This window comes from Excalfactoria chinensis, chromosome 10, assembly GCF_039878825.1.
Source record: "Excalfactoria chinensis isolate bCotChi1 chromosome 10, bCotChi1.hap2, whole genome shotgun sequence".
Classification (NCBI taxonomy): domain Eukaryota; kingdom Metazoa; phylum Chordata; class Aves; order Galliformes; family Phasianidae; genus Excalfactoria; species Excalfactoria chinensis.
In genome coordinates this window covers 780,463-799,191 of record NC_092834.1, presented here as the reverse complement: position 1 = coordinate 799,191, position 18,729 = coordinate 780,463, and the positions used below count along the sequence as shown (strand labels likewise).

General features: G+C 53.2%; 1 protein-coding gene across 1 annotated transcript in view; it reads right to left on the bottom strand.

Moving 5' to 3' along the window:
• Positions 1–1,362: 1,362 nt before the first annotated feature.
• The window catches only part of UACA (uveal autoantigen with coiled-coil domains and ankyrin repeats), a 71,209-nt gene continuing 53,842 nt past the window's right edge, over positions 1,363–18,729 (bottom strand). Inside the window, exon 20 of the transcript XR_011904888.1 lies at positions 1,363–1,428. The gene's annotated coding sequence lies outside the window, so the exon portion shown is untranslated. The remainder of the gene's footprint in view (positions 1,429–18,729) is intronic.

Genomic DNA, 18,729 nt, shown 5'->3' with positions numbered 1-18,729 from the left:
CCAACCCCATCCCCATTCCCATTCTCATTCCTCCCCCCATCCCCATCCCACCTCCTTTGCCTTTGCCACGTTCCCCTTAACTCTGATGCATTTTTAAATAAAAAATATCACTAAAAATGTTTTCAGCCCCTGTTGGGACATCTCCAGAAACTGGTCAAATCCTTTTAACATCTCCTTTCTGTTTTCCCACAGAGCGATGTGGCAGCAGGAGCTCAGGATGGGGAAACACTGGTGGTAGGTGGAGGTTGGACTGGATGATCTTGGAGGTCCTTTCCAACTTTGGTAACTCCAGGATTCTGGGATGGCTAAACCCATCACTGCTCTTTTCCATGAAAATGGCACAAACCAGAACAAATCGCTTTCCTGTAAGAACTACTTGCATAAAAAATCAACGGTAAAACACACCTTGCTGTAAAAGCCCTCCAGACACCCAGCAGAGCCCTGCATGCTTGAAGTTCAGCCCAGAACCAGGCTGGCAGAGCTCAGCGTAACAACCCTTCCACATGGCAGCACATGCCATCCTTCCCGGGCTGCCTTATCTGCTGCAAGATCACATTTAGAAGCATTTCCCCCCCCCAGATTATCACACTTCCAATCGACGCAGCACATTGTCTAAGATCCCACAGTTGGGCAATTAATTGTCAAACATAACTGGAATTACACAGAGATCAAACCGGTGCCGCGGAGGTGCTGGCAGAGGGGTGCGTCAGCAAAGCCCTGCATCCCCACAGCCTCCCAGCAGCAAGGAAAGGTTGGGATGGGCAGCACATCTCCCAGCCCTCAGGTCTGCCTGGTGCTGCTGGGCTCTGTGCTCAGGGTGTGCAGAACAGCCCGTGGATGGGCGCAGCCCCACGTCCTGCAGCGCTGCTGCCATGTGAGCAGACGTGCGTCTCAGTTCTCATGGTTTAAAATATATTTAATAGATGCTTCCACACTTCGCTGCTGCTATTCTGGGCATGGCGGCTGGAGTCGATACACAGGCTGCTAATTGACAGATCAGCTCGTGAGCCAAAAGCAGAGTGGTGTCTGCGAGAAGACGTGGGTTTCAATTGCTGATCTGCCACAGCACCAGTCACCAAACCACGGCCCCATAGCATGTCGCCTTCCATGTCACTTTGCCATGTTGAGATGCCATGTCACTGTGCCATGTAGCCATGTCATGGAACCATGCCATGCTGCCTTCTGTGTCACTGTGCTGTGATACTATGCTATGTCACCATACCATGTCACCATACCATGCCACCATACCATGTCACCATACCATGCCACCACGCCATGACACTGTGGCTCCTTGCACTGCAGCATCCCTATGGATGCCCTCACACCATGCCAGGCTTACAGGGTGTCCGAGCTGTGCCAGCACTCACCAGAGATGTCTTCTGATGCTTTCTGAAGGGACAGTGCTCACAGACTTCCCCACTCTTCCATCTGGAAGAAAAAGGCATTGAGACAAACAGGGAGATCCGCTTTTATTTGCATGATCTTTTGCAGTCAAAAGCAAAAAAAAAATGGTGTCATTAAAAAGGGTTTCCTAAGAGCTGGTATGCTAACAGGGCTCTGAAGAACCTGGTTTGCATCCAGCCAGGAACTGCAGTCGTCACTGCTGCAACCAAAATAAATCAATTCCAGTTCTGCAGGATGAACACGGGAGGCACGGGCTGCTCCGCTCCCATCTGCGGCGAGGTACAGCTGGGCTTCACGTCAGCTTTGAAGCTCACAAGGCTGAGATAAAAGAGAAATGCTAAAACCTCGTGCAAGCAAGGAGAGCTGGATGGTGGGAAAGCCAGGCTGCAGTGCATGTCTGAGAGCTGTCTGTCTGTCTGTCTGTCTGTCTGTCTGATGTCTTCTACCTCATCACAAGCAAGTGTAAGGCGGAAGCGTGACCTCCAGCACAGGGCAGCTCAGCTGCACTGTGCCCAGCAATGCAATAAATGCTCCTCTTGGAGCCGAGGCCACATTGACTCCACCCGGTTTGCATGAGCTTCAGAGCAGTTTGGGGCAAAAAGCTGTGAGCCTTTGAAAGAGCATTGCAGCTCTGTAATAGAGCGTGAAGCCAGGCGGGATTCACACGAGCCTGACGGGTTCGGCAGGGGAATGTCGGGAGAAAAGCAAATCCAGATTGATAGAAAGCTCCATTCATCTCAGGGGGATCCAAGCCACAAAGAAATGGATCTAAATGTCAAACATTCCCTGCGCTTTGTGGCATTCCGATCCAGAGGGCTGGGCAGACCCACTGCACAGATGAAAACCAGGTGCAGAGAGCTGTCATGAGGTGGACTTGAATGACGGGCGCAAAGCCTGTGGGTTTCCAGATTGAGGGTTTAATTTCAGGGGCATTTAATTCTAAGTAAATCCATGTGATTCTTGCCTAAAACATTCCATGGCATCCTATGGAGCCAGGTTGGCCGCTCACCCCTATCTGGATGGCAGTGAAATGCTGTGGCTGCCATTAACACATCAGCATTCACCAAACCACTTTCCCGGCCCAATGGCTGCATTGTGCAGACACCCTGGGCCACCAGCTGCCTGCAATCCCAGCAGCAAATGCAGCTGCTGCCAAAGGTGGCACCCAACCCCAACCCCCAGAGCTTCCGAGGGAGCTCTGAGATCCTATTTGGCACCACGGTCCTTTTGCCTCTGTCAGTGCTTCATGAACCAGTGCAGCACAAGCCGAATGCACGCTCACGGCATCCACAACCCTCTGCATCCACAGCTTTCTGCAGAGAAAGCACAGGACCAGGGGGCCCACATGGAATCATAGAATGGCCCAGGTTGGAAGGGATCTCAAGGATCATAAAGCTCCAAGCCCTCTGCTGTGCGCAGGGCCAACAACCTCCATATCTAATAGCAGACCAGGATGCCCAGGGCCCATCCAACCTGGCCTTGAACACCTCCAGGGATGGAGCATCCGTAACCCCTCTGGGAAGCCGTTCCAGCACCTCATCCCAACTCCTCATTGTTCACCAACACTGAGACCTAAAAAAGCCATTTTTCAGCCAACACTGTAAAGCAAAGCTGCTGCTTTCTTTCCACAGGGGCTCGGTGCCTTTGGCAGAATCTCTTTGTGTGGTGGTAGCTGGAAATAGTAGGAGGGCAAATCCAAGCTTTTTTTTTGGGGAGATGTCCGAGGCTGAGAGGAGATAAGGTAGAATGAATTGTTTCCTGACATCAGCTGATGGAAAGCCTGCAGGATGCAGCGGCCCCAATCCTTCCCCTGTTCCTTAGGCTGTGCTGGGAGAGGAGGATGGGGAAGAAGAGCCTAATGATGGTGTCTGCTGATCATCACCGCGAGAAAAATGAACCGCTTCCCTGAACCTGAAAAATATCAAACTGCATAAATAAATCTATTTAAATTATTAATAAACGAATTTACATTCGGAGCCTGAGCAGGAGAATTAATTTCATTTCTTATGCTAAACTGGCCAGCATGGCTGATGACTCAAGAATTAAAAGATGCAGAAATGAAGGGAAAATGAAGGTAGGCCGGCTCCATCAGAAAAGAGATGCAAAGTGGGGATCCTGGGGCCAAACAAAGCCCTCAGTCAAAAGCAAGAGGACCGAAACCAACCTGCAAGCCCAAAGCCCTGGGGGAGCCTGAGGCCCCCTTCACCCCCACTGCCCATGCATCCCATGTCTCTGCCGGCACCTTGGGGGACAACAGCTCTGAGTGCAGAACCCCATCAGCTGGCTGCTCCCAGGGCAGTTAATTAGGAGGTGCTCCCAGCCCCTCGCATTCCTCCTCCATCCCTTCCATTGGGAAAAGACGTTCATGACGGATTGCTTATGAAAACCCACTGCAAAAACAATCCTCTCCTCATCTGCCCTCTCGCTGGAGCCTGTCTGCAGTCCTTCTCCAGGATGTATTGTTATTTCATGCGATGAGACATTCCAGAGAATGAAATAAAATAAAAATAGACATTTGGAGGGGTTTTTGTATGGCTTCTTCACGGCTCCCCCCACTCTGACTCCTGTGAACGCACTTGTCGGGCTGATCCGCCGGCGCTGCCGCCTCGGCTGTCCTTGTGCCGGAGACACTGCTCTTTTAAATTCGGTTTCTCAGAATTAGAAGAAAAACTTGGCAAAGCAACAATAGGGGAAAAGAAATATGAATAATCTCAGAACAGAAATTGCATTATGTGATGTGGTTGCCATGTGGTTAAGTCTGAGAGAGGATCATGCGAGCGCATTGTGGGAAAATTGATAACAGGCTGAAGAGTACGGAGGGTTCAGACCGGAGGGCTGCAGTGCCAACCCTGAGCCGGTGCACAGAGCTCAGTGCTGGGCAATGGGATGGGGATAGGGGCACCTGCACTGGGGTCTGCAGCCGCCGGGGTGCTCAGCTCCAGGATGGATGGGTTCCCTCAATAAACCCCAAAATCAATCAGGGTGTCACACAGCCCATTTCTGCAGCCACTGGAACTGCACCGAGAGCTGTGCCACCCACCCTTGGCTAAGCTGTCACCCCACGTGCATCCTGCTTCATTGTGGACAGTGCCCACAGCTGCCACCACTGTGGGTCTGTGGCCACACTGACCCTAGAGCATCGCTCCCAGAGTGCTGACCGGGGAGAAACACGGATTTCAGATACGTTGGGATTCAGATGGTTTGGGGGAAGTAATCATGAATGATGAAAGCGAATTTTGCTCCCCAAACTGTGTGAGCTGTGATCCATCCCCCGCCCGCTGGCTGTCGTGCTATGGTGGTTTGAGTGGGAGGAAAGTCAGCACTGTCAGCTGAGCGGCAGGAAGCTCAGAAAGCGTGGGGAAGTGCATGCACACACACTGAAAAAGGGGTAAATTCTGTGAAATCAGATCGGTAATGCAAATTCTGCTCTTTTCTTGCACCACGGCTTGCTGGGAGCATGCACGGCGCCATCAGCCCAGCGCAGCACAGCAGAGGGGGAAGCCCATGGTGTGTCCCATCAGTCCCAGCAGGTCCTGCCCCCACCCAGCCCTCTGCAAAGCATGCAAAGTGCGAGGAGGTGAGAGAGGGTGGCACTGCAGCTTTTGGGGGTCTCTAGGACAGGAGGGTGCTGGGGCTGCTTCATTCTGGTGAATTGCTGCTGCTTTCCTGGAGGGCAGGAGGGGATGGAGCATGCAGGATGCTGTCTGTGCACTGCTGCTGCTGTGTGCCTGCGTGCTCTGTGAAGGACAACTGGAGAGATGGGGCAGAGGGGAGGGTAGCAGTGGGCTTGGGGTCTGCAGGGATAAAACGGGACCCTGGACAGTATCCAGCATCAGAGCCCCAGGACAGCCAGGGCTGAGTGCACACAATTAGGGAGCAAGAAGGACAGCGGGACTCCAAATCCTAATTTGGCCCGATGAAAGCTTAGTGATTCCAGCTTGATGACTGCAGGAATGCCCCAGTTTCCTCATTCCATAAAGGCCCCACTTCCAAGGCTCGGGTTGAGCGGACACGCATGGTGCTGCAGCTCCAAGGGGTGGCAGGAACAGAGCGAGGATTTCAATGGCTGAGGCACAGAGAAGGATTCCTGCAAGCAGACGAGCCAGTAATCTAACAAAAGTGTGGAATCAGTGTTTTAATGAGGGCTTCAGAATGAGTAGCAACCTGGTGGCACGTCCAGTGGAGGAGAGCAGCTATTTGAAGGGAAGCAAAGTAAAGCTTGTGGCCATGCAGCACCAGGTCCCTGCCCCTGAGGTGCCCCTGCACTGGGGCTGCACCCCCACACTGCTCCCATGCAGGGTTTGTGGATGGGAATCACACAGCAGTGTGGCTCTGGACCAGCAGTGCAGAACGCTGCTCCTCTCCCAGAGCTCATTGTGATGGCTGCAGAGCTCCATCCCTGGAGGAGACACACAGGAATCCAGCTGATATCTGCATGCAGCTCTGGGACCTGTAAGGCTGCCTGTGTGCGGGGGGAGCGGGGCGGCTGCAATGCGCACAAGGTGCTCTCGTCATGAAAGCATCTTTTGATTATGTTATTGCAGCTATCAAAATATTGCAGAGTTCAGAGCATTCCACAGGGATCCCCGCGCTCTTCAAAGACCAGAGGACCACGGCTGAGGAAAAAGAAGCCTTTAATTACGTCGGCTTCCAAGCTTGTTTCTGCAGTGGAGTTCCTTTAGAAAAAATAGCTTTAATGAGAAGAAACACATATGGCCCATTGTTCAAACACGGAGAGATGAGGCTGACTTTTTTTTTTTAATAGGCAGCAAGTTCCTTTGGGTCTCCTGGAGCTCACACCAAGGGGCTCCGCACTGAGCAGCCCCAGCAGCAGGGCTATCCGTGGGGCAGAGCAACTCCATCCCAGCCCCATCCCACCCATCACCCCATCTGCTCCCTTTGCAGCGCTCTCCTCCTCCCCTGCTCCTTCCAACCACGCAGAGCCACGTGCAGCGGGATCTCAGCACGGCCATCCTCCACGAACGCACTCATTTCTCTCAGATGTTCATTTGAATCCAAATGCGAGAGCTCACTTTTCCCACAGTGTAAATAGCAGGGCTGTGTATGACACCACAGAACGCACGGGACGGCCCCACATTTCAAAGAGCATCTTGAGCACATTTTACTAATAAATAATCCTATCTGGCAAATTTAATTAACGGGCTGCAGTGCATGGTGTAGCCTGCTGGATAGAGTATCTCCATCTGATCTGCGATGCTTTTAGAAGCTTTAAGTATTAGTAAAGAGTGTTTTGTTCGAGAACTCACAAGAGACGATTACAAATAATTGCCAAGAAGGGTGTGTGCCTCATTTCAGTGACTGTGTATTAATAATGATGAAGGATTCAAAAAGAACTCATAGCCATGGAGCACAGCAGCGGTTGCTGCCCCTTGTTCCCATTGCCACCCCTACAAGGGATGCTTGGTGCGATTCAGGCTTCCCAGCCCCGGGAGAGGAGGAACTGAATGGAGGAATGGAATGGCCAATAGGAGACAAAACCCACCAAGGAATCCAAACCCAGAAAAACCACATGAAAATTATCGCACTACAAAGAGTTTCTTCTGGGAATGTTTCCCCATTTTTCCTACCTGGGAGCTATAGAGTGGGGTTTCCCCCCTCCACTTCTCCTAGGCACTGGGATCTCTGTGCAGGATACGAAATCCACAGCAGCCAAACAGTGCACATTCCCTTCCAAGATATCAAGGCAAGGAAGAGAGAAACCTCCTTTGAAACGGCTTCCCAGGGCAGAAGGGTACGCAAAGAGCAGCACTATGGATGCTATATGGTGCTGCAGTGGCACTGGCACCATCAATTTCTTTACACCGCTTGTTTTCAATGACAATGGGGAAGAAAGGCACCGGTTAGACATCCAGCATGCCTTTCTCAGGCTGCAGACAGCAAGAAAGAGGCATCACAGTGCCCAAAGGAAATCTCTGTTGGGACCTAGAAGCAGAGATTAGAAGGGTGCCCACCGATGCCAAAAAGCCCAGCCTCTCAGTCTGGGAAGGACCCACCCCAACCCACAGGAGCTCAGCAGCAGGATGGAGCTCAGCTCAGCAGCCACACAGATCCCCCACCCATTGCCATCTCCCCGTGGAACTGGCAGCAATAAATCCTGCCCGCCGCAGGCAGTGCCATGCCCCCTCATTTTCCATGAGATCCGCACGCAAGGCTTTGGCTCCAAACATCTCCTTTTGATTTCATGGGGAAGGAATGCTGTGAACTTCAGCTTAGAGAACCAATTTATTTCACGCAATTTCTCCTCCTCGTAGAAGCAGCTCTGTATTCCAAGCCGTGATTTTCCAAAATACAAGCAGCAGTTAACCATTGGAGCGGAGCAATCCGCCTCCGCCTCGCTTCCCCTATTGCTGCGTTGCAGAACTTTGCTTAAAAATGGAAAGGGGCACCTTTAAAACTTTAATACCACGTAAATGTTCCAGTCTCGCTGCTGCACCAGATCGTTCAGCAAAGTAGCTAATTAAAAAATGGCTGCTGTGATGACAGACTAGATTAATAGTTTTTGAAGAGCAGCCAGTGCACCAACTGCTCCCGTAGCCATGCTGAAAGCTAATAATGTAGAAAATTCTGCCAATTCTTTTAATTCATGAATATTTAAGCCTGTGAAAAATCTGTCAGATTATAGCACTTTTCTGGTGATTTTCTGCTTAAGTACATTTATGGGCAAATGCCAGTTGCTCAAGAAACTTCAGTGGAATGCAGAGACTTTTATTGTCTGCATCGCCAGAGCCTTTTTCCTCCTCCCATCGCCTTCCAGCAGGTGCCAGGATCGGCCATAGGCACAGCGCTCCCAATGGTGCCCACCGGGATCCCAGGCAGGGACACCCACCTGCATGGTGACAGGAGAAGGGAGGAGCAACAGGTGATTCCTGTTAGAGAGCAGTATGTACGTGTACATTTGTGTAAGAGCACAAGGATCCTTCCAGCAAGGATCGCTCCCAAAGCTCCTCAGGGGATGCACCCAGGTCAGGCGGCCTGCAGCAGCATCCCCAGTCCTACAGCAGCAGGCAGCTCCTCAGCTCACAGCTCGTCCACAGCCCCGTGACTCACCTTACAGCTACTGAAGAAACAATTACAGCAGCTGGAAGCATAACCTGCTCAGCCTTCCCTCACAGCACCAAAGGCCAGAGCTCCCCATGCCTGGTTCCTGCACAGCTGTTCTCCAGCTTGCCACGGTAGGGATGCTCTTTTCCATGAAACTGGGAGCACCACGTTGGGTTTTGTCTTGTTCTCCCAGCAGAATGGATGGAATGGTTGGTAAGGGGCCACAGAGCTGCATCCCCAGCAGTGCCCACAGCCTGAGGATATCCTGCATCCCAGCATCCCCGCGTCACCACTGAACTGCTGTTCAGCTGCACCCATGTGCAGGAGGACCTCATTCCAACGCACTTTGGGACGCACCACGTGTTTCTGTGACTTTGAAACAAGAAGAAAAGAGGAAACTCCAGCAGAACTCAGAACAACCACAAAGCTGAAAAGAGTCTCTCATCCCAACACGGCTGTTATGGAGGGAAGAGAAAACCTGCCCTGGAGCCACATGCTGGGAAAGGTTCAGGTTTTTAAACTCGAGCTCCAAGTGTCCTTCATGCTGCCAGGTCACATCAGCCCCCTAAACATTACACAACTCCACAGTGTAATTAACTGTTTGCAGGGTCTGCAGGCTGTTTGTCTCACAGTTAGGAATGGCTCCTCCAAAGCTCTCAGGTTTGGCACAACAGCTCCTCACACCCAGGGATGGCACATAGCCGGGCTGTGCCAGGACAGCACAGAGTGGAATGGAGCAAGAGGCAGCACCCAGCCCTGAGCAGAAGGTGGGGGCAGGAGGTTGGGGGCCCAGCAGGTTTGGGGCTGCCCCATTGCAAGCAGAGCAGCAGCGAAACTTCCCCTTCCTCTCCTCACCACCTTCAGCCACTCACAATGTCACTCCGTCTGAGCAAGAAGCAATTATGATTTAATTACCCCGATGCTCTTCAGCAGAATTTTTGGCTTCTGTAGCGCCTCATTTACCCTTCTCCTCTTCACCTGCATTTGTTCTGCGTGGTGCTGCTGCCACCCGGCCACGGCCACACAGCCACCTCAGCCCCAGCCCCTGGCAGCACCCACACGGCGCAGGCAGGGCACGACGGCTGCTAATTCATAAATATTTAACACCCAGCTCTGCTGCCTCCTGATAGCTTTTTTCCACAGTTTCTATTCTCATCCGTATTCCACCCCCTTCCCCTCCCTGACGGCCCTCCTCGTTTTTTTCCCTTCCTTCTCGCCAGGCATTAATCCAAGTGCTGAGATGACTGTTTCACTTCCCTGCTGTCATCAGTTGTTTTTATCTTATCTGGGCCGTGGATGCCAGTCAGCAACCCACTGCGGTCTTTCCAGTTGAGTCCTGACCTCCGCAATCAGCCTCAAGATGTCCTGTAACGAGCAGATACAGTTACTCAACTTGTCCATCAGCACTTCTGGAGGGGGGAAAAAAGAAGTACAAACCAGCAAATGGTGGCACGAGGCAGAGCTGCGGGCTGTGCTGCTCCCTGCACTCAGGTGTGCGTGCCCCAGGCACTGCATGGCACCAAGGAGCCTCTGCAAACCAGGCAGGAGTTCAGGCTGCTTGTCCTCCCGCCTTGAGGAGCAGCAGGAAGATGCAGACTGTGCTCCGTGGGGGTCACGCTCACCCATTGCCCCCAGGCAGAGCCCAACACATGGGGGTTGTGTGCTCCATGCCCACGGTGCTGTCCTGCACATACAGGTGCCCACATGTGCTTGGCTCTAGTGTTCAGCAGAGGGAAGAAAACTCACCCCAGCAAACAGAAAATTGCCACCTCCTGCACCCCCGAGCACAGCCGTCCATCTGGCCATCTCATGACACCACGGAGGGCAAAGTGAGGCCAGTGCAGAACCAGACCCACTCTATAGACATCACCCAGCATAAGAATGTCCTGTTGGATTTACCCGACACGCGCTCTATCAACATGCTCCGCTCCAAAGTAAAAGGGCTTTTAGTTACAGCAGATTGGAGGGGGGTGTGGGGAAAGAGAAGGGATGGATTTGGGCTCTGCCAGCAGTTCTGGTTGCTTTTGCATCAACGTCTCTATTTTCTAAGGGAGGATTTAAGACCTCGTTGTGTACGAGCAACCGAGACAGGAGAAACTCGAACGGGGAGAACCGTAAAAGGTTGCAGTGAAAAATGCTATTAGTCTGCATGAAATAAGATTCTTCCTGGAAACATGACACCGAACATAGAAGGGAGGGGGAGGAAGAGCTGTAAAATGGCTGCAGAAAAAAAGGGTTACAAATTAAATATGATAAAAAGAACCCCTTTGAATGAGATCTTAATTTAACCTCAACATCATGACTGTATATTTCAGGAAATTAATCCCTCAGCCTGCAATAAATCCCAAGGACGGTACGACCACTTATGGTTCAGCAATGAGCCATCGCTATGGGTTGCGGATCCTGCAAAGCCATCGTGCCATTGCTGAGGGATGTGCAGAACGACCCAGCTCTGTGCTGTGCCCACGCAGCTCCAATTGCTGTGGTGCTGACCTGTGAGCCAACCTGGACCCGGAGTCACATCTGTGCAGTGAAGGAGTGCTGGGAGCTGCCTATGGAGCCGTGCACCCCAGCACTGCACCAGCACCAAGCACTGTGCTGCTCTCAGTGCAGATCAACCGTGGACAGAATTGCAAACACCAGCACCTCGCAGAGCCCTCCCTGCTCCGCCACGCTCTGCCAGCTTGGCACCCGGCTCTACCACATATGCCCCAAAAGGAGGAGAGGAGCTTCTAATGAGTCGAGACTGTAACCTTGCTCTGAGAGCAAACATATGCCACTGCCGCTCCCTTGGCAGCAGCACTTGGAGCCGGTTGCTGGCACTTCCATTCGGGCTGCAGTCACTTTGGGGCTCTCGATAAGGAGCAGACAGAGCAGGTGAGGAGCGCTGAAGCTTTGTGAGTGTTGGTGAGCTGCTGGCAGAGCTGCTGCAGCCCTGATTCATGTCAGAGGTGGTGGGATGCGTGAGCAGCTTGATTCCTCCTGGGGGAACATCCCTGTGCGCTGCTAAGGGTATTGTTGAGTGCTCTATGGGGTAAAAGGCAGTGCATCCCATGGACCCCACACACAGCCCTTCTCCAGGCAGTGCGAGGCTGGGAAATGCCTTTTTGACATGAGCAAAGTTCCCTACTGAAAAATGAAAAGCCAACTCCAAGAGCATCCTGGGAAGCACCGTTATGAGGGGGGAATAGCCACAAGTGTGATTACTGCTGGGGAACGGTGAACAGCGGGGCAACATCCCCAGCTCTGCACCCCACACCAACCCAGCAGGAGGAACCCCCGGCAGCAGCCAACCCCAGCAGCACGTTCTCTATGGCTGCGGTGGGACCGCAGCACCGATGGAGGATCCCACCTGAAACCACTGCATGCAATGGGAGGAGAAGCGGGCTGGGAACGAGGGGTGCTCTGCTTTCTCATCAGCCACCAAAGTTCCCGTTTGCTGCACAGCCCCGTTCCCAGGCTGCTCGTGCAGTTCATGCTGCAGCGGATGCTGTGGTTTGCTCGTCTGAAATAAATTGTGCAACAAACTCAGCCCAGCACTGAGCAGCATTAGCTGCAGCAAAGCAGCTCTAATAGTGCCGGTCCCGTGCGTCCCGCTGGGGGACTTTCAATTGACAGAGTTACAAGAGATGAAATATTCAGTAGGATTAAGAATTTGGAGGAGGTGGAAATCAAAGTGAGAAAGAAAACAAGTAAAAACAGCTTAATCTAGCCTTCTAGCACTAATTGTCATTGGGATTCAGGCTAAAACAAACACAACAAAACGAGCTGCCAATTTGAAAGGGGAAGGAAGAGGGTGAACGCCATTCCCACCGCATCGAAAGCAACCTTTTATCTCTCCTCCACCGCAGACAGCAGCACGTGGGGCGCGGGGACACGCCTGGGACAGCCCCAACCACACCAGCAGGATCTGAACCTCTCAGTGCCGGGCAGGGCTTTAGCCAAGAGGTCATCACCCACGGCACAAGGACTCCAATGCAACATCACCCCAACGTGGTATCGCTCCCACGCAACACTGCCCCACTGCAACAGCAACCCGATGTGACACAACACTGACCCCAAACCGTGGGTGCCCCACACAGGAGGAGCAGGGCAGCTCTCTGCCCACACGCTGCAGGCGAAGGCACCAGCGAGGCAGATTAGCTTACAGCCGAAGCGGAGTTATCCAACACTGCAATTTAAGTTGACAATTACATGGTAACCGACTTGCACACAAAGAGAGGCTCTGGAAGTATTCCCAGAACGCAGAAGTCTGACAGTATCCACCCAATTTGTTGCAACAACAAAGAATACTGGAATATGTCCTTTCATTTGGCAGAGCACTGTTTTATTTTTTTTAGGCTAGGTGGAGAAATTTAGCCTGCTATTTAAGGAGCTTGTTGTGCCTTGAGAGTGACAAGCCAAGAGTTTCACTAGAAAGCCAAACTCAAACACAAATTGCATCCTGCCACCCGTGAGACTCAATTGCACTGAGGGAAGGAATTTGCAGGGCCTCATCTGCTGCTGGGGTCTGCCTTCCCAGCCCTACAGAGACATCACTGGGGCCTTTCATCGCTCCTTTATACGTTCCCCTCTCGTTGCACAAAGGAAGAGCACGTGGATTTTCTTTCTGAGCATTTCCCCCATAGCAAAGCCGTACTGTTTGCGGGTGTTTGTGCCCACAAAAACTAAAAAGGAGATTTGGTGTGATAGATGATGATATTTGCGGGCTACGGAGACAAAGTCTTTACGGAAACCTATGGCCCCAATGGGGTAAAGCCAAAGGAACCCTGAAAGCAGGAGACGGAAGTTCATCCCAATGGAACAGGAGGCAAGCAGTGGGTACACCCGTGTCATCGAGCCCTCAGCCCCTTCCCAGCACCCATGTCAGAAGGTCAGCAGCAGAGCCATCTCTTGGGACTTCTTTTTTTCTTGTGGCCTCACTTCCGGTGGAAATCAGTCAGCTTTCCATTGCAGAAACCTCAAGCCATAGCCACACTTCTGAACCAGCTCATTGCTGTCACCCTTCCACAAACCACTTCCTTCCTGATTACCAGCAGTCGCCCCGGCATGATGAAGGTGATGGAGCCCTGCACAAGGCCATGGGGAAGGGCTCAGGGAGCTCCTGTGGCACGTGGGCAGTAAAAAAGCAGCAGTGAAGATGTAAGGTGGTGGTGGGGCACAGCAGGGCTGGGTAAGGAGGGGCAGCCAGGCACATGATGGGGCACAGGGAATTTGGTTGCACTTGGGACAAGCACGGACCTCACTCCTGCTTCATCAGCAACCAGGGCAAAGCTCACACCTGCCTGCAGATGTCATCGACCCCCACATGAGGAACAGTCCTTCTGGGGGGCGGTTGGAATTGGGCTTCTGTGGCCTGACAGAGCCAGCAGGTCACAGCCAGGGGGGCCCACATCTGAGCATATGGCAGTGGTGGCTGAGGGCAGCCCTGTCCCATCCCCACCACCCTCACCTGCTGCCAGCCTGGCTCCCTGGATTTTCTCCCCAGCTCAGTTCCTGCACAAACAGCAATGGTGTTTCACAGCCCCCCCAGGCTGTGGGGCAGCACCGCTCTGTGGGGTTCCACTGCGGTTTGCAAACTGCCTCAATGCCTTCCCCTGCCAACTCTGTGCTCCAGGCCTGCAAAACCTTCCTGTCTGCCACAGGCCAAGCAAAACGCAGCACAGCCTTCACAGAAAGAGAGGTGGGAAAACATGCTGCTTTCACCCCAAAACAACCACCTTGATCCTCAGATCCATGAGGACACAGGCAGAGCCTGCAGCCATCGCACTGACAGAGCAACTCCTGCATGCTGGACACACAGGGCTGCAGGGCAGCGTTTGCTCATTTCATGGGCAGGATTTACACATTTCAGCACCAGGCAGCAGCGAGGCCCCAAGAACCATCCCTGGGGTGCAGGGCCGTGTTTGTACCGAGACGAGTTCTCAAAATGACTCACCAGAAACCAGCCCTGCTCTGGTGAGGCCTCAAGCAGCCGCAGACCGGCCCCCTCCCATACTGCAGTTCCCACATCCCAGAGAAGTGGGACTGCCATCCCCACCTCCATCCCCATAACCATCCACAACCCAACTCCATCCCTACCCACATCCCCTCATCCTGGAGGACCCCCATCTGCAGCCATGGCGAGGCAGGAGCAGGACCTGCTCTCCCTACAGGATCAGCTCCAACACAACTGCTTCCAGCCCTCACACAGAGTAGCACATCCCCCAGGCCAGCACCAGGCCACAGAGGTTTGTTTTCTTTAGAGAGAATCCTGGTTTGAAGGAAAATAATAATAACAACACAGAAAAGGAAAAGAAACCACGGCCACATCCTGCCTTAAACTGCTGCTCATGATGTGCCGCCGCGGCTGCACGGAGCAGCTCTGGGGTGGCAGTTCTCTGCTCACCAAGTTAACACTTCAGCTCTGAGTCAATGGGCTGAAGCCGCAAATCCATTAGCTTATAAGCACGAAACCACAGCGAGCCGCGGTGCTCCTCGGGGCCACGTGCGGCAGCACCTGCCTGCACTGAGCTGGGACAGCACTCAGCAGCGCAAAGCGGAGCCCCTTCCCAGCACTCCCACTCGGCAGCGTGAGATGGGCTCCGTCCCGGGCAGGGGCTGCCGTGCTCCCAGGCACCGCTTCCCACAGCTGTGGGGCCAGGCGGGTGCAGCTGCAGGTAACCCTTCCGGCACGCGGGGTGTTGAAAGCCGGCGCTTTTCCCCTGTGGGTTACTATGCGTTCAATGTGGGTGGCTCGTGACTCACCAGCTCCGTTTCAGAACCTACAGGTGCTGCTGGCATGGGAAAAGGCAGCAGCTGGGCACCGGGAGAAGGGGAGAAAGCCCCAAGCTGGTGGAGGCCCTGCAGGACACTGAGCCCGGCTCCCCACAGCTCCCCCCACGCAGCCCCAGCATCCCCCGTGGGAGGGGGCTGTGCACAGTGACACACAGCACTGCTTTACTGCCAGCCAGGGCTGCACTCTGCAATTAAGGGGAGAAAAACAACGACACAGGAGGAGAATGTAGGAGAGAAACAGCCCAGTTCTCGGGGGAGATGTCATCCGCACAGTGGAACTGCCCTCTCGGGAGCTTTGATGGCTTCTGAATTGTTTCACTGTGGCACTGCATCACTGGGGGAAAACCTGCACCAGCAGCAAAGCCACATCCCAGTGCTCAGCTGTGAGCAGGGATGCTCTGCGCCCTCTGGAGCAACGTGGGCATCGGGAACCACAGGACTCAGTCAGAACTCAGGGCCAGGTGACAAAGCAGTGACAGTGTGCCCATGCAGCTGCAGCACAGCACACACCACAAAGCAGCTCCAGGCCCTCCCTCAGGGCTGCCCTGCCCCACACAAACACTGTCACCTCTGAACAGCAGCGAACAAACCTGGCTCCATGGGCAGCCAACCCCTCCAGCACAACAACACCCACCACAGCAACCCCCACCACCCCGTCCTTCAAGTTTTCACATTGCAGCTGGCAGCACCAGCCCCCTCCCCCCATTAACTTTTTTTGCACCATCATTAAAGCAACCCAACAGTTTATACACGGGTTTTTTCCCTCCCTTCCTTCTCCTGTGAGGTTCTCACTGTAATCTGCCCTGAATATTTAACGTGGAATCCCTCGTGAGAGCAAGTAGTGTTTTTATGGGCATTAGAGGCAAACTCTCGCAAAGAAGAAGTGGTAATGAGTACCCCTGAGTACCCTCTCCATTTCACAACCGCCTGTGTTTAAAAACGAGCAGGAATTGGGCAAGTGGTGCTCACAGGGGAACGTGGCAGCCGCCCTCTCCCAGCGATGCGCTGCGCTCCCAGAGCCCGGCTCATGCAAACACCACTTGTTTATTCCAATTGAAGCCGACACCAGAAGCGCTCCGGACCCACCTGATGAGTTTGTGTGTCCTGCTTTATCTCCAGCTCGGATTCACGACACCTCTTTAATTTCTGAGGCCTGAGCAGGGGCTGGTAGTGATGTTCCAGCAGCTCTGTGGCTGTGTGCACACGTTCCCCCATGGCTGCCATCACCACGCGGCGCCGAGCAGCTCTCATCCCAATTACACGGGACGAGCTCGCAGGAAGCTTCTCATCACCCGCGTGCTTCTCTTTCACAGCCCGCTCTCTGCTTTAACACAGCAGGCACGCTCCCTCTCCTTTTCAAAGAGAAAATATTCCTTTTCATTTCCAGAGCCCTCTCCATCATCACCCGGAGCAAACTCTGCACGGAGCTGAGTGGGGATGGAGCGGCACACTGAGCAGTGCAGGGAGCTCCGCAGGGCCCAGCCCAGCACGGCTATGATGGTTGGGCACAGAGGCTCATCCACAGTCATGACATGGGGCAGAGGCAGCCCTGCAGTGCTCAGCGGTGCAGATCTGAGTGCTACATGGAGCAGCAGCCACGCTGATGCAGAGGATGTGATTAGTTCTGCAAGGCTTTGTGGGTTGATCAGCACAGTTCAGCAGGGCCAGAGGGCTCCCTGCACCTGGATATCCCGTGCAGTTTCGCCTTCTTTTGCCTCAGTAGGAGCCCATACATAATTCCTCACCTACACAACAGCCCCAACAGCAACCACATTATCTGCACAGTCCCAGACAGCCACCACACAGCCTGTTTGCAGCCTGGCAAGTTGCATGGCTACTGGTAAGCACTGGGAGCTCAAGGGTGGCCATGGCTGCACCCAGGGTTGCAAGTGGGCTCTGAGAGCAGCCCCAGCCTGCAGAAACCCAGGAAACAGCCCCGGGTTCCCTGAGCTCACTGCCATCCCCACCCGCTGTGCTGCAACAGGATCAGAGTATGCTATTAAAATAATGTCACGTTACCTATCAATAATAAATGACCAGAATAAATTTGCTGCTCTGTGCTTAATAACCCGACCAGATTTCCATTTAAACATCCACACAGCAATGGCTTCTCACTGAGAGCCTCTGAGATGAATGCAGTGCCGTGTACGCAGAGAGCCTGGGAGGAACTGCTCATGTTTTACTGGGAAAGCTTTTGTGCCTCTGCAGGGCCAAACTGCAGCAGAGAGAGGAAGAGGAGCCTGGGATGTGAGATAAACCCAACATCAGCAACGTGCTCCTGCAGGGATGCAGCCTGAGTACCTCCTCCTTCAGCCACCAGCTCCATGCACTGCTGCAGAACCCAAATGCCAACAGGACCCAGCAGCCAACAGGACCACAGGTTTTCACACCAGGGATGGCTTTGTCCAACAGAAGCATAGCAGAGCAGCAATGACACCAATTGAGGGATGCTCCCTTGTCACAAGAGGCAGTCTCAGAACCTCCAGATCAAAGGATGGAATCAACCCACCTGCCCCCATTTGATTACCTGGAGGAAACCTCTCCATTTCTGAGCCCACGCTGTCCTTGGAGATGTTCTGCTCTCTCCTGGGTATGTTTCAGCTCAGAGGACTCTGGCCTCTGTGCTAAAGGTGCTGCAGGCCCAAAAGGTTGTGCTTTGCAGGTGTGTGCTCCCAAAGGATAAGTCCACACAGAAAGAGCACCTGCTTTTTTTCAGCAACTTCTTATTGCAACACTCATATAAAGGCATTGCAATAGGGAGACAACTCAGAGGGGGATGTAGAGCCATGGGAAACTCCTCCCCTTTGGGAACTAAAGAAATGGGACAGGTGCTTTGAATCTCAGCATCACCCACACAGCTGCACTGCATCACCCCAAGATTAACCCTTAGCAACAAACAAGTTTCTCCTTGGTGGTGCTTGCTTCTGGCTGATGGAGATGGGTATGTGGGAGTGACTTTATCTGCTTGCTTTGTGCATGAGTGTAAAACAACCCCAGAGGCAGCACACACCTGGCAACTAATGGCTCTGAGCCCCAGCACTGCACCCCAGCTGTGTGCACTCCCTGCACTGTAGCCCATGCAGATCATGTCCCATGTAGCCTATGCAGACTGCAGCCCAGCAGCCCACTGTGCCTTTGTCTTTTGCTTTTCAAACGCGTCAAAGCAGACTGCTTCCCTCCCATGGCTCTCAGATGTGGTTGCCTTGTTTTAGCCCAAACTTCCCAAAAACAAAGTTTCAACCCGAAGCAGACGTTGACCACAGAAAGCTTTTCCCCCTGAGCAAAAAGCAAAGTTATAAGCAACAACAGCAACAAAAAGGATTTAATAAAGGGTAATATTCATTATTTTTGTGCTCAGAGCTCTGAAGCAAAACCACCTTCTCAGGGCAGACATCCTCCAGCACAGCCTGTGTTGGTGCTGGCTGCCTGCTGACCAAGCACAAGAAGACTGTGCACATTTTCCCCTCACATGGGCACAGCTGCTTT